Source organism: Lathamus discolor, chromosome 4 (assembly GCF_037157495.1).
Source record: "Lathamus discolor isolate bLatDis1 chromosome 4, bLatDis1.hap1, whole genome shotgun sequence".
Lineage (NCBI taxonomy): Eukaryota > Metazoa > Chordata > Aves > Psittaciformes > Psittacidae > Lathamus > Lathamus discolor.
In genome coordinates, this window is record NC_088887.1 from 8,162,062 (window position 1) to 8,183,501 (window position 21,440).

Consider the following 21,440-nt stretch of genomic DNA (forward strand, 5'->3'; position numbering starts at 1 on the left):
AGCACGGCGAGGGCGGAGGGGAGCCGGGGGCATTTCAGGCTGAGCCCGGCCGGTCATGCCAGATGCAGACGTAATTCCACGGAGGGACCCCTCCGCCTCCCCTCCCCAAATCTTGGGCAGGGTGGCTTCTGAAACATGTAGGATCAGGCAAAAGGCGAAGTTTCCGTAGAGCTCTGACTTGTTTTCTCTGGCTGAAGTTATCAAGAAATAATATTGAGGGGAAGAACAGTCATTCATAACAAAACTTTCAAGAGCATCAGGTTGTTTTACTGAAATCACACGCACTGGGGAAAAAATCACCTCAGGTGGTGCTGATAGAAAACGGCCAATAGCAGTATCCTGCATACCTATTTATAACATAATTAGGAGATTTGGAGGCTCTTAGCACTACTCAAAGCCAATTTCACCATATTTCTGGAGAATCATACTTTCATATGTTTGGCTGAAGTGTTTGCCTTTTTACTGATGATTTTCCTACTTGAAACGGGTGGTCCATTTTGCACAGCCCTCCTGCTCACTGTCAGGCTCTGCCCCCCAAAACCTTCTCTGTGTGTCTTTCTTTGCAGCCCTGGTGCAAACTAGAACTAACCCTGGGTTGGAGTCAGAGAAGTAGGGGGGGTAATGGACCAGTAACCCTACGTCTCCCAGCCGTGCCCGGTGCAGTGCTCTTGTTTCATCATGCATATGGGGAAGAGTGGCCTTGCAGGCTCTTCTTGATTTTCCTTTTCCAGTAGTGTCTCTGTCACAGTCAGAACTTTTTTGTCTCCTCCTCGAGTTTCACCACCTGGTGTAAATGCAGAGAGGATGTGCTGGGAGGGGCAAGGTCAGGGGAGTATTAGTGAGGCATTGCTACGGCTATTTCCCAGGCAGTGCAGCGCCCCTGAAAGCGTTTATGCTAATTGTGGACCTTAACTCCTATTCTGGATTTAGGCTGGGGCTGGGCAGCTGTGGGCTCTTTTCAGTTAATGTCCTCCCCTTCTTGCCTCACCGTGCTGCAGGACTAAGCTCTCCTTTGCCTGAGAAATGTGAGTTCCAACCCCGGGGACAGGATCCGGATCTGTTCCCTGTGCATTTCACTGGGGTCCTGTCACTGATCCCAGTGTTGTAAAGTCTGGATCCAGACATGTCTTCTGGTTGTGAGAGAGGAAGAAAATTAGTAGGATGATTATCAGGAATATTTTTTGCTGAGCTTTACTGAGTGAGGGAGAAGGGAGCTGATGCTGTTCAGATGAAGCACTGTTTCAATAACTAGCTTACATCTAATGAATGTGTTTGAAGTTCTTGAAAAGTAGACAGTTTTAAAGCGGATTGATTATGGCAGGTTGATGATGGGAAGGCATCCCAAAGTGATTTCTTTTATTGTAGGACGTGACGTGGCTGATGTTTGGAATGATCTATAGAATTATTAGGAGGATGATCCCAACTCTATGCCCAAGTGTGTGTCAGTCTCACCACAGTATTTGACACAAGACTGTCCTACCCATGACCTCTCAAAGAGGCAGGTGATGGAGTGGGTGGCATGCAGGCAAAATTTTGACATCATTCTCAAAGTAGCACTAGAGCAGTACGGAGAAGGCTGTACAGTTACCTCATGTGCTAAACTTTATGGCTCAATGAAAGAATTCCGATCCCAGGCCTGTCAGTCCGACATCCTTTGCACTATCCTCAATACTTTCTCGATATTTGGTAAGCTTGTTAGAATTATCGTCTCAAATACAAGTAAAAATGTCAAGTGAAACAGGGGCAGCTTTTCAGTTCACTCCTATTCCTTCTGCATATCAGCTGCAAACTGTTGCATTTACTGTTGGTTGCAAACAGCCTCTTCTGCATAAGTTGATAGAGTTTTTCAGTCACTTATTAACTGCAAGAGTGCGAAATGCTTTACCTGCACTAATCTGTGCCAACGATTGCAAGAACATTATTGACACTCGGGTAGACTGAGGGGGGCATTGACAGAGTGGTGGTAGCTTTATTACCAAAATCTTCTCTGCTGCTGTATCAGAGATAGTTTTTATTCAGCTGAGAAAGTTAGGATAGATGGACCACTCAGCTTACAAAATATGAGAGATTGTAATCTCTTCATATACACATGAAATGCTAGTGAAGGCAACGCAATCTGGAGACTTTGTTGTAAAGACAATTTCAAAACCAGTTCTGGGCTTGGATACTGACCTTGGGCAAACCATTTCCTTTCAGTTTTCCAGTTTCAAAAGTGGGGATAAGAACTATGCCTCACAGGGTCTTGTGGAAATATCTTGTTTAGAAACAGAGGTTTATAAAGCACACTGGAATTTCCATGCAAAAAAGCTCTGTGTTGTTCTGAGGTATGGTTACCATATGGGAACGCGCAAAGCAGAAGGGTGCAGAAGTTTCTGAACCTTTTGCCCTCCATTTCCAGGAGGGTTCGACTGACTGTTGTGGTGCACGGCGTCAGGCAGCCACTTCTTTGTTCTGCAGTCTTCAGGTGGGCCTTGTAACTAGATCCCCTGTACCTGAAACTAGCTTTACTGATCTAAATCCATTTTGGAGTTGGAGGGAAAACTTCATGCTACTGAACTTGATAATAATTTCTGTATATTCATAGTTTGGGGCACATGGAGCTAGCATATTAAACTGTCTCTGCCTGCAGTGCGTGGCACTGGAACAGAGTCTGCTTGGTGGACAAGATACTGACCACCTGCAAGAATGTCTGATATGGGTATGGCAGTTAGTGCCCGGGTTCTGATTTTTGGTTGTTGAAAAATGGAGGGGCAGGGGCATGAAACACAACTGACATTGCAGATAGAGATACGCAACATGCTCTTGTCCAGAAAGTGAGGGCTGTAGCGCTGTGTCCAAAGTCTGGAGGTACATTTGAACCATTGCACATCAGGACTTGTCCGTGTGCTTGTGGTTACTGGTGGCACTTTGCATGCTAACAGTGACCATTCCAGCACATTGCACAGGGAATGGGAATTTGTGGTGCCACACACAAAGAGAAGAAGACAGAGAAAAGAAAGAAGGATGGGGAAAGTAAAAGAGACAGGAGCAAGGGTGGCAATAATCCTAGCAAAGGAAACATTTTCCAGTAAGCAGTTCTAAATGTGATATAAAAAAAATAACAACTGAAAGTTTTATTTTACTACATGGAGCCCAAATTCTTCCTTTGATCTCTGTACAAGCTTCCTTTTGGCATCTGTGGGAGATCAGTGGAGAGAGGGGAGTGTGTAGTCTTGAATTTATGATGCAGCTCATGGACAGTCATAGAATGGAATTCAGTCCTCTCAAAAAATGAATACATAGCTGGGAGTCAACCAGAAAGGTGCACTCATGGTCCTAAAATAAATGCTGAAACTCAGGATGTTCACAGACATCTGACAACCAAAACAGTATGGAAGTTATCTGAATACTCTGTTCATTGCAGCTAAACTGTTAGCATGTATTTAAAACAAAACCAGCCAAAACAACTCCGTGTCCATGCTACTGTCTACAGGAATTCCTAAGCCACTTGATTTGTGTAATAGTTCACACAACTACACAGTTTTTGAGACTTTTACCAGTATTCAGCATCTACAAACAGTTCTCTCAGCTTAATAAGTTAAGAACACAGTAAATAATGAGTACCAATAAGTGTAGCACTTTCTTAAATTATGCGATCAGATTAGTAAATTTTGGTAATTAAACTTACTACTTGAAAATAGCTTTAAAAGATATATAACAGATATAGCAACGTTTCTGAGCAAACCAAACATACAAGAATTCATAGAACTTCAGATGGTTGATTTCAATATTTTTTTCAGCTGTTTGTGATAAGTTATCCACATATAGGTCTATTTATCTACAGAAAGCACACATTAGCTGGAAAGAGTGTGACATCTGATGTTTCTGTTTCCCTACTGTGCTATTGCTGTACTTGGACACTTAGTATCTTGAATTAAACTATTGGGACACTAGGGGCTTTGGGGTTTTTTGCATACATCTTACAAGAAAGAGAACACTTAGGAGCAACTATAAATCATCCCTGCTGTAAGAAGCTCTGCCCGCTCCCTGCTGTCAGTCAGCAAGTCCTTCCAGCACAATGACACTGCTCAGAGCAGCCTGCTGGGTTTTGCAAGTAGCAGGGCTGCTGACCGTTACTTGTCTCCACTTAGGAGGACATCTTATAAACCAGGATAGTGGTTCACAGTATCCTCTTGCAAACAGAAGGGAGAGCTGGTCCCTTCCATAAAGTGCTGAAGTTGTCTCATGCAGATTAGGTTAAGGCGATGAAAGACAGTTCATGTTTCCATTTCCTGTCATCATCTCCTCAAGGCAGAGTTTAACAGATTTAAGTCCTTTTTCATGTAACCTGTATTTTCTGCTTTCTGTTCTCTGTGCTTTATTTTTGTCTCGTAACATTAGTCTTTTTGAAAAGTGGACGTTTATTTCCCATTCCTCTTTTTCTACCCTCTGGCTCACAAATGGCCTGGCACTGTTTTTTAGGCATTTGCTTGTGAGGTTTCTGTGAGACCTGCCTGTGCTGAAGGAGTGCCACTGAAGACAAGCTGTTGGAGGAATGTAATATTTTGGGGAGGTTTCCTCTATCCCCATTACTCCTGCCTCCTCTAGTACCAAATGGAAGCACCAGGAGGGGATGGGAGCAGACTGATCATTTCAGTGAATGCACAACAGATCTGTGTGTCCTACACCGTTAGGGTCAAAGCGTCCAGCAAACTCAGGAGCTCTCCAAGAGCATCTGCTCGTGGCTGTGGTCCCATGGTCCATTGCACAAAACTTTCCATGGAGGCAAGGCAAAAAGGGAAGTTGAGGACTGGTGGTGATGGGTTCATCAGTGAATTTACAGGTTAGTGACTGAGGTAGCAGATGGGTTGTCATCCAGTCTTCTACTTAAATCCTTTTTTAAGAAGTCTGAGCTGATCTAGAGCTTGCAGGTGATTTTGGTGGCACCCCTTTTCCCAGAAAGGATCAGGTACCTTTAAAATACACAGTGAGTACCATTTCAGGTGCACAGCAGTATGGCACATAGCCTGCAGCAGCTGTGCTCCAGAAGTGCAAGGATCTTTTGCAAGTTACATCTGCACATCTTCCAGTGCAGCTCTGATATTCTAGCGAGGCATGGTGTAAGTGAGTTTAAATGTCTAAACTAGTGTCCCAGTAGTCGGTACTTGTGGCAAGGATTGGCTCCTTATTCCCATCTTTTTCCACCTTTCACCTCATTGCTGTGCAATGCAGTGCATGTTTCTGCTCAGCTCTGTGGTGGCACTTGAAACCAAGTTGGAGGAAGCCATGACTGGATAGGTCCTCATGTAATATGCTCAGTCTGCTATGGTAGCTACTTTCAAGATGACCTATTTAGCTGTATGTGTTTTTAAATATTCCAAACATGTAATCACTGGTTCTTATCAGGACCTTCTGATGAGCCCTGAGCAAGTCAGCTGTCCTGCCACAGTAAGTCCTGCAACAGCAAGCCAGTCTTCAGGTACCTGTCTTTGTTTACATCTTAGAATGTTTTACCTTTAGCCTTTGAGGAGGAACTGAACTAAGCCGTACCCAGTCTATGCCAAGCAGTACACTCTGCACCATGCAGTGTTACAGCAGTTCAGATGCCATTCTCTCTACACAAGTGTTTTGTAAGTGTTGCGAATTGTGGAGGTAGCTCCTTCCAGGTGACTTTGTACAGGAAAGACAACAGTCTGCTCAAAGGACAGCTAATCTACAGCACGTTGAAGTCCCACAGGTGTTTTATATCCTCTGCAGAGCCAAGTATTTTGCAAGACTGTCATATTCTTGCACAAATTATAAAATGTCAAACCCTGCTGATGAGTTTCCTCAATTCAGTGCCCTTCAGCCTTGGGAAAATGCACAGATTTATAAACTGAGCTCTAATCCTAAATCTTCCACTGCCTGTGTTTATTATTTCAGGGAACCTGTTTACAGTCCTTATCTTACCTTAGGGAGGCAACTGTAATTCTCCTGGTTTATGTATTAGAGATTGAAGGGGCTGAACACAGTGAGTGAATGACAAATCTGGTTTCTAAACAGCAGAAATAGGTTCCATCTGTTGTGCCACAATGTCATTTAAATACATTACTCCATATGATACCCTTGTCCAAAGCATTGCAATAAGGATACAAATAGTAATAACAACGGTAGTGTGTGAAGGTATATATGAATGAATAAGCATGAATTCTTGATATGATTTAGACTTTCACCTTTAAAAACACATCAATAGCAGATTATGCTTCTTGTATTTCCCAGGATGGTCTTAGCTTGAGTAATTGCAGCAGCTAGCTAAGGTACGATTACTGCTGCTTCCATTTCTCGGGAAGCAGTGTTTGCATAGTTAATGATTTCTGATGTGTCATGTCTATTTTCATGGACATTTACATGCGTAAACCTTTGAAAGCAGCCTCGGTCAGAAAGCTTTGCTTAATCTTAAGGAGATCCTCTATGAAGTGGTGCAGCACAGCGTCAATGCACTGGCTTGCAGAGACGAGATCTCAGCCTGCTAGGCTAGCTGGATGGCACTTCTGAGGGTGGAAAGATCTGTCCCTCAAGTGGATGATGAATATCTGAATGGGTCCAGGGGAGCACTACGGAGAGAAGTGCAGTGGTTCTCCTTGGTTGGACTTCCTGTGAGCAGTGACAAAGCTGAAGATACTCAGCTAGGGGCCTGGATCTAGCCTTTTTTCAGTACTTGTGAAACTGGAAATACTCTAGCTGAAGTAGGACATGTTGTATCATCGGCACCAGGCAAGGTAGCTGTCAGCACAGTGAGACAAGAAGCCTTGCACTGAAACCAGCAGTAGTGAGAGGGCGTGGAGCACATGTGGAGATCTCACAAGAGGCAGTGATGGGTGGGAGCTGAGGCTGGCACTGTCCTGTCTTACAGACTTGCCTAAGTGAGAGGAACAATATGCCTTCCGTGGCTGTGAGAGTGAGCTGGGTCGGTGGGGTAAAACAAGGGCCGACAAGACTGACCTCTCCCCATTTGTTGCGGTGTTTGTGTGAGGGTGGTGTGCTTTCCCTATATAATTCTTGGTTCCTTTCTCCCCTCATAAACTATTCTTTGCTTTCTACATCAACCTGTTATTTGTAGCAATAGACTTCTTGCCTGTTAATGCCACTGAGTCATAACACTTAATTACCGTAATTCTAAGTGAGGATTGCTGGTTATGGCTGCATTTGACATTTTTGTAGACCCTTTAGGTTGGTGACAGTGCCAGGCAAATGACACTAAAGATGCCAAAGACATCCTGCGAGAAGAGACTGTTGACCAGGATTATTAATGCCACTGTGTCAAAATAATATAAATAACTTATTTTGAAATTACTTCTTTTTCCTATAAGCAATGCCATGATATTGTTAGTGTTTGCAATTTTTAGAGTGAAATCTTATTCTGGGAGGTGATTTGTAGTAGTCTTATTTTCTTATTCAGTACCTCTGTTGCCATATTTATCAAGGTGATGGCTGCAGTTACTAAAGACTGGAACAAATCTTGGCACTGTGGTTTATTAACATTGCAAGACCAGCGGAGCTGACACAATGGTTTGTATCCTCTCTGTTCAAGTGCATTGCATAATTACTGACTTGTAATTGAGAGTTATTGACAGTTGTGCCAACAAACAAAAAGGTGTACAGAAGAGTGTAGCTGAGGGCACACTGAGTGCACAGTTTGTTCTGACTTTCTGTTGCCATTAGCAATTTGCAAGACTGAAGGGATAGCCATTTAAAACAATGACATCTTGTAAATTATAAAGAATATACTAGCATACAACACATGTGGAGTATTGGTTTTATAGGCACTTTTTGAAACAGCCCTACATTATATGGCCTTGTTTGAAAGCTTTGCCTGTAGTAAATCAGAGCATGTTGAAATAGCTGTCTCAGAAATAACAAAAGCTGGCTTGATTGAGCCAGGATTTGAACATACAATTCCGGACAGTAAAAACAGTTGACAACAGCTTGGCATTCAGATATTGTCTATCATCCAAAGATCTAAAAGGGCTTTTAAAAATGTCTAATTACAACATAATGGGTTACCATTTTGTATCAAGGATTATCAAAGTAGAAAAAATACACTGCTATAATTTCAGATTCACATTTCAATTGTTGAGTACTTACATTCATATTATGCTCATGTTTTTGACCTAAATATGGGGTTTAGATGGCAACTTGCATTCGCATTTGAAAAGTATCTTATTTCCAGACCAGGATGAAAAGTGAGAATTTTTTATGAGCATATAAAACATTTAAAAGCCTGAATATTTTGTTTCTCCCTGGGATTTGTGCTTTTAAATTTCTTTTGCCTCTGATAATTTTCTCTGACTTCAGGCTGTGGTTGCCACCTGACACATCCATGACAGTTACACTAATATTATGCCACCTTCTTCAGAAGCAAAGCAACCACGAAAATTATTCAGGAAACATTGCAGGAACAATAACTAGGAAGTCCTAATTCTTCGTTAAGCATGTAACATGGCAGTGCTGGCGTGCACCTAACAATGCACATTTCCTCCTAAATGAAGGATTTTTAGGTGAGCAAGAGTTCACATCCTGCTGGAAAAAGGGATTATGAGATATATACCTCTTAATTAAGGGAATACAGTTTCACTGAAACAGTGGCATTAAATAACTCACAGGTCTCATTTTTTCTTTTATATGCTGTGGACTGATAGAAATTTAAGATGAACACAGTGATAAAGGGATGTCTCTGATTTGCCTATACACTTTGCCCAGTTTAAATTTAAGTGCTATCATATTAACTTTATGGCATAGTTTCATCCAAAAAGTACATGGAGTACAGTTTTTCCCTTTCCTCAGTACATGCCAGCCCCGCCTTGATGTTTCTTATAGTTGGGGAAATACCTGTGGCAATTAAAGTTCACCTTCTCCCACTGGCCCTCAGTCATCAATACCCCTGCTGGAACCGCAGGCAAGTGGGTGATGTACAGAGTGGTCCTGTAGCTACATGGTGGCACGCAGGGCTGGAGCTGGCTTCACTGTTCGCTACTCGATTTGGGCAACTGCAAAGATGGCATAAAGCTGTTTTAGTTTCACCTTCTCTGGGCTTATGCCAAGAAAGAATCTAGGCATGACTTGTACAGCAACTTTTTTGTATGTGTAATTGTTCATTGCTGCACGTAGTCCCTTCTCAGTCAGATGTTTAAGCTATGGGTTGTAACTGATGCCTAGATTCATTGTTTGCTGCTATCTTTATTTTTTATTAATAAAGTAATAAAATCTTTATCTGCATGGACTGTGTAAATCTGAAGGAGGCAAACAATAAATCCCTCTTCTACCGCTTATTTAATTTGTACAGCCCACTGCAGTCCTGACATCTGTTTAACACAGTGCATGTTAACAGGTACAACCTAAATGGTTTGGAGTAATAATTACATATAAAAATGTACAGATGTCCTCACTTCAAACAAAATCCATAACTGTAATAAAATGGCAACCCTTATCCCTTTACTCACTATACCTCTATTTATCCTAATGCTTGAAGAAACAGAAAGGATCTTGTGGCTCCTTTGCAGGTTGCCAGCTGAGCTGTCCTTGTTACACTATCTTCTTGGACCACTTTTTCAGACATATTCTGCATGTTCCAAGACTCTACATTGAAACGTATAAAATTACAATAACAGCTCCTGACATGCTATTATTCTAGGAATATATTGCATGACTGTGTAAATAAGCATGGCATGATAATGCGCATCTCTGCTAGTTGAGAAATCAAAAAGCCATTGTTGTTTATTCTATACTGTGATGAAAAATGAAAAAATGGTTGAATAGAGCAGTACAAATTTGGGCTCGCTGCGGAGCTGAGCCAGTTAATTCTTCAGCTCAGTGCCACCACGACTGAAGTTATTTCAGCTTATTTAAACAAAATAGCTGTGATTTGAGGAAAAGCTCCTGCTCCCTGGTTACAGGATGATTTAATCATGCATAAGTAATCAGATAGTTACAAATTGAATATAGATAAAATTGATAGCAGGTTCTGAAATTTGAATTAACTTTACACAGCTTTTAATGTTCAGAAATTTCTATCAGGAATTAATTTCCTTTGCAGTTCGTCATGTATTGTTTGCTATTCCATAGTCTTAAATTAGTAGTTTAGAAATTAGAAAGCACATAAGCAGCTACTGGATCCTCTTAAGGCCATCTGATACCAAGAGAAAGAAGCTTTCTCAAATGTTATTTTTCTGAGCAACTGTCCTGCACCTTTGTTCAAATCTGTGTCCTCTTTTAATCCATCTCCAGGCTTCTGGTACTGTGCATTTTTCTCCCACTGAACCAGGATTTCCTCTTGTCACACCTTCCCCATGTTGCTAAGACGGATTCAGTCTTCTTGCTGTGTGGTCTGGCCAGTGGCAGAGCATGTTTGAAGGCTGGTGCTCTGCAGGCAAGAGGTGTGTTCTTCAGCCTAAGTTAACAGCCCTGCCTCTGGACCTGACCAGGGGTCTGAGCAGTCTAGAGTGCAGGTACATTCACAAACAAAACAGCAGGTTCTTGTGGTTCTGTGTGAATAGGGTAGAGTCTGAGAATGTTTTGGATTATACAGCTCTAGAGGAAATGAGTATTTGATGGAATAAGTGCAATGATGTTAATCAAATCATGGAAGAGTATGAGTTGTATTGGGAAAGTTGTTGGTTTTTCTTCAAATACACAATACAGTTTTGGGTCAAAAAGAGGAAGAACCGTTTCACTGTTGAATGATCATAACCTAATGTGCAGGTGGATTACTTGCTAGGTAGGATGGCCCGGTTCTAGCCTTTCAGCCAGATCAGGGTCAAGTAGACCTAGTTGGATTCCAGAAGGTGTGTGGGGCAGACAAGAGCCCATCTCACCCATGGTACTGGCCTCACTGAGCACTGAGCAATGTTTCTTACATTTCTAGCTTAAAACTGGGAAAGTTCTTGCAGTTCTTCTGATGTGGAATGGAAAAAATTACCTAAGTTCTCTCAGAATTCACTGCATGGGGGACCTCTTTTTACATAGCTTCATTATAGGGGTGGCTGACGCTTGGTTTTGAAACTCCAAGTGACACCTATATAGTAAACAAGTACTCCTTAGACAGGTGTAAACCAAACTCCTGATGCTTTTCAGCACCACCTAGGTTGTTAAGAGTTAGACTTTTAATCAATACCTAAATATACAATTAGTAGCCTACTGGGCTTTCCCAATGCCCCTAATCACTTAGCTCTTTCTAGGCTTCAGTTCCCAAGTCTGAGGACCCAGGCCTGGAGCGTTCATTGAGATGGCAAGTGACAGTGGTATGTCATTAAACCGTAGTCCAATATGTTATCTCTCACTAAATCTCCACTTCTTACCTTCAGTTGTTAATTTCTTCATTTCCTATTGTTAGCAATTATTGTAGCTGTCTTTATTCAGAAATTTGTTTTGCTGGAGGTATATCAGAAATAGGTCTCTATTTATAGGCATACATATTTATAGGCCTATATAAGACACTCTGGCTTAGGGAAAGCTGAACTAACTACAATGATTCATGCATTTCAACATGTGTCAAATGCATAACAGCAAATGATGCTTTACCAGCTGCCTGCCCTCAAGGCCTGAACTTTGTAAGGTGATAGAGCTGTGTAAACCATGCTGGATTGGATCCCGTGTTCCGACTGCAAATGAGACATCATTTTTTCCCCCTAAAACCTGCATTGTTTTAAAGCTGCAGGTAAAGACTAATTTGGTTATTTTTACTGGGCTGACATGATGCAAACTTCATTCAATATGGCTATGTCCCAGAAGACAGCATAGCTGACAGTCTGACTAGCAAGGCCAAAGCCAGGAAGGACAGGCTGGCAGACAGAGACACACTGCTGGGTTTATATTACTCTAAATACATAAATACATTAAAGACCTGAATATAAATCAATGTTTATAAATTCAGAAATATTCATCCCCCAAATACGCAAATAAGAACAGTGATGGTGTGTGGTTCGTAGTTCTTAATGGAAGATATGATGACAAACACACATGGTAAGGGCAATTGAGTTAAAAATGGCTCACCTTTGAAGAAGAAAAAGGAGCAACTGAACTTCCTGGATTTTCATCAGTGTTCCTCTTTTTTTTGTCTCCTAAGTACAGTTTCAGCATTATCTCTTCCTGAGGATCTTCATGTATGCACTATAATGTGTTTGGGGACTCTTACCCAGCCCTTCAGTCAGGATAGATACTGAAAATCAGTATAGGTTTTTAAAAGCATTCTGGATATATACGTCATTCAGTGGAAAATTTAAGCAGCAGAGAGAATTTATAGGCCCAAGAATATAGCAGGCTTGGAAAAATGCTTTATTTCTAAAAGAAAGTAGTTATGAATAGTCATAACAGTAAAGATATTCATTGCTAATGATGAGACTTACTGATAGAAAGATGAAGTCCTTGGGGCTTAAACAACTTATAACTGTTGGAGATGACGGTGGGACCTGAGGTGGGAGGTTCATTATCCCAGCTCAGTGTATCTTGTTCTGAAATACCCAGGGAGGGTTTCGGCTGGAGAGAGAATCATAGAATCATAGAATAGTTAGGGTTGGAAAGGACCAGGCAAGTTCTGCAGAGGTGTGGATCTATATTTTTCTGTGTCTGTACATAAATGTTGGTGCTTTCACTGGAATGCTGATGATCAAAATATCTGTTAAAATATTCTCCCCTTACTAAGCTCTTTCTAAAAGGAATGATAGAAATTTTGTCTCTCCAGAAAGCCCTTTGTAGGCTTCCTCTAAACTCTGAAGACACTCAGTATCCCTCGATACTGACATGCCAGACAGAGCTATTAGTGCTGAGCCTCCAGACACAGAAATTGAATTTACAGGCTCAATAATTTAAGGCTTCAAAGAGCCGAAGGGATGGAGAGATGCTGGCATGAAATAGGATACTTTTCCTGATTCCACTTTTGGGAAATCAAATAAACATTTGCAAATAAAATAATTAAAACATTTTTCTAAAATTAGGTGTATAAGCATTAGCTGTTCATTATATTCTACCACTTGCAAATTATAGTGTGGAGCCATTAGTCTTCCAAGACTGTGGTAGCAAGGCTTAATTTTATGTTTATTAGGAAGTCTTGGATCCTTGGAGAGAAGCTGTAAGAGGAGTATGCAGTATCAGTATCATAATTTTATGTATAATAATATTCTGTTATTTTCTTTTGCTGAGGAACAATGATTCAGTCTCAACATCCTTCATCCTCCACAGAAGAGGTCAAAGCTAATTGTTACTGGCTGGGGGAGCAGAGATTCCTTTCGCTGCATTCAGCATAATAAGTAAATGAAGCTGTCAAGAAGTAAGGCATAACCAGTGAGCACCTGAAATCTTACTGATGTACTTGTTTACAGGAGTACCTACTACTACTGTTTTCTTAGCGATGTTTTTGTTGCTGAGCTCAGAAGGAGGTTACAAATGCTAATGATAGTTTTGTGCTGTGATTCCTTGCAGAAAGGTCATGGAGGGGATGCTTTGTTTGGTTTGAAATTATTTCCTTCAGCTTTGCAAATAGCAAGATACAAGAATATGCTGTCTTCTGGAGGTTTAGGAGCAGCCTGCCTTGGTATTTTATCATTTAAAAAGCTGATTGTACTGAGGCTTTAGCAAGGCTCCTTCCAGTGTTATTGCGTAAAACAGCAAACAAACAAAAGGGCTGAACAATTTGATTAAAATTTGCTGCTCCTGGTCTAAATGTTTGTTGCCTTGACTTTTTCACTGCCTATGTGGTATTTAGGGTTTTCTAGTTTACAGAAATCCAGATTAGCTCATGTGTGTTTCTGTGGTACACCTTAGGTCTGTCTTTTCATTAGTGGGAAGGTAGATAATATGGCCATTATTTTCCACTGATAGATTAATTTTAAGAGTGTTCACTGTATCGTGTTAGCTCTTTAGCTGTCTAAAGATCTGGTAGACTTGGACTTACCAAGGGTGCATTGTGAGTAGTGAATCTGTACAGTCAAAAAGAGGGGAAAACAGGATATCACTTTAGTGAGAAGCCTCAGGAGGGTTTGAAAATGAGTTTTCAGGTGCGGTGTTTGTACTTCCCCTTGTAAGTATGGGCAGCTCTCATAAAAGCAAGGTATCAATGAAATGACCTCTTGCTCATCTGTATTTATTCTCCTTTTGAGGTTTGCTCTTTGCCCTATTCAGTTTGTAAGTCAAAACAAAGTATCACACCATTGCTAACACTGCAGGTTTTAGCCTGCTATCTGAACATCGAGCCAGGCTTGTTCTGCTTCACTACAGTAGCACCCACAGGAAAAGGACTCTGGATCTGGAACTTATCAGTGTTTCTTGTTTATGCTTGAGACAAGCGTACATGTGACCTAGACTTCAACTTTTACTGTGCTGACACTATAGGAAACACTTCCCTTGTCAGTAAGTTGATATGTCAACAGCAGAAGGAGTTACAAGAGTTACAACTAGTGGCTACTTTTTTGGCTATTTTTCTGGTCATTCTTTTAGATATTGTAAGAGAACTGCCTAAACAACTGCAACTTGACAGCTCTGCTCAGGGACTTAGTTCCTCTACAACCAAAGTTCAGATGACCTCCAGCAGGACTCGGTGTCATATCCTTCTTATTCCGTGACAGTTACACATCTGTAGCATATTCTATACACATAAGGCTTGCCTTATTCCACCAGCTTGTGTTATGCCCTGAGGAGCTTGCAGTAAAACTGTCGTGGGACCTACAACATCATAGATACCTTTCCTTTATCCAAATACTATGCATGTCTTTTGCCCCACATTTACTGAGAAGAAACAAGCCTCTGAGTCATGCGGTGATTGCATTCCCTGAAGAAATATGTCTGATTTCTTAAGATCTTGTAAATCTATCAAATCTCTGGGTTTAAGTTTGTTATTTACATCTCCCTGTGCAAGTCTAGGGAGATAAGAAGAGAAAACAGTGAGTTAGCTGCGCTTGGGATTCTCGCCAGTCTTTGTGGATGGAAAATTCCTTCCTAATTCCATATCTGACTTTAAATTTGACCCTCAGCGTGTGAGCAAGATAGACCAACAGACACACTTCAGGAAAAGAAAAAAGATCCTTTCTGTTCTAGCAGGACACTGGTGCAGCTTTTTCAGGGTCCCAGTCTAGCCGCTGCCAATCAGCGAAGCTTTGTCTTCCCTCCAGCATCCGAGCGCCTGCGAGTAAATTGGGTATCAGAAAAGGGAACTGTCCTCTCCCTCCTGCAGGCTGTCAGCAGAAGCCTTGAAACATGAGATTTAGCTGTAGAGTTCATCTCAATACAGAGCTACCAGAAAGATGGGTATGTTGAGGACAAAGCAGGAAACCACTGGTCCTCAGGGAGAGTTGTAGTTTTGTATATTCCAACATTAGTGACCACTGATACATCAAAACTGTCTTCTTCACTGCTAGCTTTGTGTTCTTCTCCATCTTTAACAAACAGTTTCAGTTTGCTATCTAGAGGACTGATTAAACAATACTGGATAGGTTCAGAATGAGATTGATCTCTGGGTGATGTCTTTAGAAATTACTCTGCTCATTGATATCAGGCCTTTAACAAAACTTTTGAACTCTATCCATAAACTAGTTTTGAATCTTTCTATTACTGGAACTTTTTACATTTATACAGTCGTATGCCTTGAAGAAGTCCATGTTTTACCCTGTACACTTGCCTTTACCAAGTCAGCTTTTCATAAGAAGAGCAGCGGGGTTTTATTTTGACAACATGGTGCACATTAACTGTATTTTATCCTTGTTTATTTTTAGGAAAAATGCCGTCTCAACTCATTTCCACATTGTATCCATATTGATGTTGGGGTACGGTGTCTCTAATTTCCTGGGCCTTCCTTCTTTAGTAGCTATTTAATACCTAGGTACACTTGCAGTTCTCTGACCCTTTGGAATTTTCCCATTTTTCCATGAGTTGTTCAGTATCAACACTAGTGGTTCGGAGAACTCCTCATTGAGTTTATGTAAGACTCCAGGCCTGTTGATTCGAAAACATTTAATTTTAGCAGACCTCGTCTCACATCTCCTTTTATTACCTACAGTGAATTTTGTTGTGCTGACGTAATATGGGATGATACATTCTCCAGCTTCATTCCAAGGACAAAACAATGTGCGAAGGACAAAATGTTTATTGGATATTTCCGCCTTTTTTGGATTGTCAGTTGCAGTTTTATCACCCGCATCCAGCAATGGGCTCATGGCCAGGCTCAAGCACACTGATACTCATAAAAATATCTTTTTTGTCTCTTTACCTCTGTTAACTATTAGTACTTCCTTGATTTTATTAACTGCCTTCATAAGTTCCCTGCATACGGTATCTTAAAATGGTTATTAACTTTTACTTTCCTCTTTCTTCCGTGCTACAAATAAGTGATTTTTAGTGTGTTTTATTGCCGTTTTTTTTCCCCAGACATCTTCTGGTTTAGTATAAATATTTTTGTGCTTGTAAGTGCTTATCTGCGCTATGATTGGGTAGGCTTAACACTCCAGTTTACATTTCCCATTTGATTTTACAGTATCAGTCAATTGGATTGATTATTGTTCTAAGCTTAAAGCTTGGCCTGTTGAAAGCTCCAAGCCCACACAGTGGAACCAGTCCTCTCTTACTGGTTGATGACACGTTCTGCTTGCGTACTGTAATTGTAACCATATCACCCAGTGTTGGTACCTGGGAAGTTGCAAGGTTCAAGGAAAGCTCTTAAAACTTCTAGTCCACCACAAACAAGTCAGTGGCTGAGCTGTTTGAACTTCACAGGGAAAATTCTATGTTACCAGTAGAACCCAGGGAAACTTGACCTTCATTTTGTTACTGGCCACTTGACAGGTATAGCACATACCCTTTGCAAAAGCACATTCCCATGACCCAGTTTATTTTAACATAGCTACAGATTATTTCAAGTTAGCAAGGGAACTGTAATAAGAAGTGGGCAGGAAATGTGAGCAAAAAGTCATTGAGAACAATTCTGATGAGATTTCTAAAGGAAGCATGAGGAGTTGCCTGAAAATCCTTAATTCTTTTTTTCCCTTCTGCTGGTTGCTCATGCTTGCTCCATGCAGTTTGCTGCCCCTGCTGTTGTGCTAGTGGAAGCGTTTATGGAGCTGTGCTGTAAATAAGAGCACCACAACCCAATCAGACTTTGTAACCAATGATGTGTTCTGATTTATAGCAGCATTCCCTGGAAGTTTTATCAGACAAATATCTATTCTTGGCAGTTTTAATACCAGCCTGAATAAAGCACAGGACAGTATATCTTGTCCCTGTCCCCAAAGCAGAGAGCTAAGCTGGATATAGGTTATTCTTTACACAGTGGCCCAGTGGGTCGGGGCAACCCCTGGTATCAATACAGGCTGGGGGATGAAGGGATTGAGAGCAGCCCTGAGGAGAAGGGCTTGGGGGTACTGGTGGATTAAGAGCTGGATATGAGCCTGCAGTGTGTGCTTGCAGCCCGGTGTATCCTGGGCTGCATCCAGAGGAACATGGCCAGGAGGTCAGGGGAGGTGATCCTGCCCCTCTGCTCTGCTCTGGTGAGACCCCACCTGGAGCACTGTGTCCAGCTCTGGAGTCCTCGGGACAGGAAAGACATGAAGGAAAGCTTGTGAGGAAAGGCTGAGACAGTTGGGCTTGTTCAGCCCAGAGAAGAGGAGACTCCAGGGATACCTTATTGCAGCCTTGAGTTCTCAAAAGGGTAAGAAATAAGAAAGATGGGAGAGACTTTTTAGCAAGGCCTGTTGTGACAGGATGAGGGGAGATGGTTCAGAACTAAAAGAGAGAGATTCAGGATGGATGTGAGTCAAAAATTATTTACATGGATGTGAGGAAAAAAATCTTTACATGGATGTGAGGAAAAAATTCTTTACACTGAGGGTGGTAAAGCACCGGCACAGGTTGCCCAGAGAGGTGGTGGATGCCCCATCCCTGGAGACGTTCAAAGCCAGGCTGGATGTGGTTCTGGCCAGCATGATCTAGTTGAAGATGTCCCTGCTCATTCCAGGGGGTTGGACTAGACAAGCTTTGAGGGTCCCTTCCAACCCATATTATCCTATGATTCTAAGTGTAGCTGACATGCTCACTTCTGTAACTTCAGTGCTGTATGAGCAATCTTGGCTGCATCTTAAGGAGGTTTTACTCTGAGATATTATAGGGCTCCCCCTTAGAGAGAAAAGGGAGAAAAAAGTCAAGTTAAATACCTGGGATCTTGTTGGGGATGATGAAAGCGCATGAATGAAGGACAATCAGAAAGGAAGGTTGCCCTTTCCACTATGAAGTACAGTTTGGTTTTATTTTTTGGCGAAGGGGAATCTCATCCGCTCTTCTTGCACTCATGTCCTTGCTAAAGGACAGCAATACTAGCCCTAAATGAAGAGGGTCTTCACCTTTTGACATTAAAAAATGGACTGTCTTGCCTCCCTCCAGTTCTTTTTCTGGCATCTCCCGAGGGAAGCCCTTTTCTGAGGGGCTTTGTAGCCTGCAGGAAAGATTACAGGAGTAGCTCAAGGGAGGGCAGGATTCTTTTCTTTCAGTAGGGAGCAAAATTCCTCCCGGGAGAGGGGAAAGTATGGCTAAGAAATGGTGAATGAACATTTGGTTAATATCACAAGTTCATTCCATTCCTGCACCTGGAATAGTGACTCTCATCACTCACCTTTTCTCCCTTTCGCCTTTCCCCTCCCACGTAGAAAACGAAAGCGCCCATTAACTGTGCCTCTGAGAACCATGTAGGGATGGAGTGAAGCCCTACGGACAGGGGGCTGACTCCCATGGAAAATGTTGCTGGAGGTGAAACACATCCAAGTCTGCCCCTCTCTTGTGTTCTTTCATTTGCCACTTGAATCCTGACAGCAGCATAAGCAGTCAGCAAAATGCCCCATTATAAACAAATATACACAGGAAATACCTAGTCAAGGCAGAACATGTGGGTTTGTTGGGGTTTTTGTTGGGGGCTTGGGGTTTTTTTTCTATTCTTTCCTTTTTCCACTTGCTTAAATAAGCACAGCAGAGCTGGTTTTTTGTCACGCTCCTGCTCCTGCATTTTTCCAACCCAATTAGGCCATTACCAGGGCTAAATGAGGCATGGAGCCTCCAAAAGTCACACCGTCGTCCCGGAGATGAAACACGTATCGCTGCAGAGTTGGCAGGCAGGCGAGGTGCTGGGGCTCACCGGAGTGTGACCCCACGTGTTTTTCTGTTCCAGAAAGATCACCTTCAGAGTGGAGCAGGAGGCAGTCAATGCAAACATATTGATTTTCATAGTGCTGTGTTCATGAGGGGTTGCCACACCGTGGGCAGTTAAGGTGGCTGCATGTCTTAGGGATGCACGGAGGAACTGAGTGGCCACAGTGTCTTGTGAACATGGCCAGAAGGGCTGCGAAGGCTGTGAAAGCTGTCGTGTGTCTTCCAGTGGTTTTGGTGGTAGTTTTTCCCTTGCTGGTCCAGGGCTCCCTCCCTGCTGCAGCCTGTGCCAGCTATGCAGTGCTCCCAGGCAATCCGGCTCTGCTGGGGGACAGTCAGTACTCCAGTGACCAAGCCTTCTGTCCAGCTGAGGACCTTCAAGTCGTTCCTAGCTTGTGCAATGAAGCAGGGTGCTCCTCAGCTCTTTCCAAGACACAAATACCAGGTTTGCTTCTATTCCCAAGCTACGGGGAACTCTTTGTGCTGGATGCAGAAATGATGCAGAGGAGGGGGTCACCTGCCCTGAAGCTCTAGTAGCCCTTACCAATCATTCTTAAATTATGAAGTGGAAAAATAATGTTGGAAGCTTCTAACACAAGGGGAAAAAAGCCAGGCTTCATGTAGAAAGACAGAGAACACAAAGCCTAGCAATTAGACTCATCAAAGACAAGCCTGGGATCTCTTTCTTTATTTCAGAGAGGAGCTCTGCCAGGAAGGATAGCAATTTTCTGACACACTGTTTTAAGCAGATAAGATTTTTTGTGCTGAAAGAAAATGAGCATGTGCACTTTTATGAGTTTTATGTTTGTACAGTGAAAAGAATGGATGAAGTCGTTTGCTGTGGAAATAGGTAATGTTCGAAGCTGAATAGCTTTCCTTGTCCCTACCTTCATGTCAGTTCTGCTGTCCTTTCTTACACTGAGCAATAACATAGTTACCAGCTAAATCACATGAAACCTGTTGCAGAATATGGTAGTAGAATCAGATGCATTACTTGAGGTATCCCTCTTGGCAGGGGGGTTGGAACTGGATGATCTTAAGGTCCTTTCCAACCCTAACTATTCTATGATTCACCAGCTAAGTAAATCTGGAAGTGAGAAAGATACAATTCCTTACCCATTCTCTATGGATTAAAAGCATGTTAATGGATTTGTTGAGATAAATGTAGCCAGATGAAGCCCACACTTAAACATTATTTGTCGTGTTCTTCTGGATGTAGCTGCAGGAGTTTGAGGAATTATTCTTACATCAGCATGGTCTTCATCTGGGCTGTCTCCCCAGCAAGAACCATGCTTTAGTGTCATATTCTAGCTAATTTGGTCAATTGCATCCTCAAAGCAGTTTGAGCTAAACTGCCAGAATTTGCAGGAAAAGCTAAGGTGAAGGATTAAGATCTATTTTGATGACTCTTTCGAGCTCCTGATGACCTCCAATAGTGAGTGGTGCAATAAATAATCACAAGTGAGCTAGGATATTTTAGGTGTTCATGTTAGCTGAGCAGAGTGACAGGGAATTTCCAATAGGGGAATATCACTCAGGGATATTAATCAACTGCTAACTAGTGGAGCTAGAAATCTTCCTTTTAAGACAGTGATGCTGTAATTGCCTAGCACACTTGGCATTTTTGAAACTGGTATCACTGGGTACTTCTGGAGACAGTTTCTTACACTAGATGGACTTCTGAGTTGAGTCTGGATGGCAATTTCCATCATCCTCCTATGTTACAGGGCAGAAAACATGCCTCTGTAGGGTTCAAGATGAATCCTCTAAACAATCTAAATGGGATTATTGAAAGCAAGTTTACGCTTGTCCTCCCCATCTGTTACAGATGAGCATGGAAAGTTTGCTTCATACAAACTTGCAAATAACACAGTGCATCTCTAAGAAGGGCAGGTGGAGCAATAGGGGAAAGCTGCTTTGGTATTGCTACTTGCCAGTACTGGCAGTGTGTCATGGGTCTGTGGAGTCATCTTACTGATATCTTCAGCAGGGAAGTGCAGCCCCACAGGCCAAGCCAGCATTTCTTAGGTGAATAATGTAAATAGTTCTAACTGATAAACAAGTCCTTGCATATCTCATTGATCTTCCAGTGCATTGCACAGGCAGGTAAGGGTCACTGTTCCTGTTCAGGGGTCAGTGTACCATACAGTATTGTATTCCACCCTGTGCTCCATCCCCCATGAGACATGCTAATACAAGCCAGCTCTGCAAGGAAGAGCCAGCAAAACCTGCCTTCTCACTCTAGGACTACACTGGGACATGTGCCTGTTCAGGCCAGTTACTCACCTCCCCTCACACATGAATTTCTACAC

General features: G+C 42.1%; 1 protein-coding gene across 2 annotated transcripts in view; it reads left to right on the plus strand.

The window, feature by feature from the left end:
• CASR (calcium sensing receptor) overlaps positions 1-21,440 on the plus strand; it is an 89,300-nt gene that overhangs the window by 16,691 nt on the left and 51,169 nt on the right. The window lies entirely within an intron of this gene.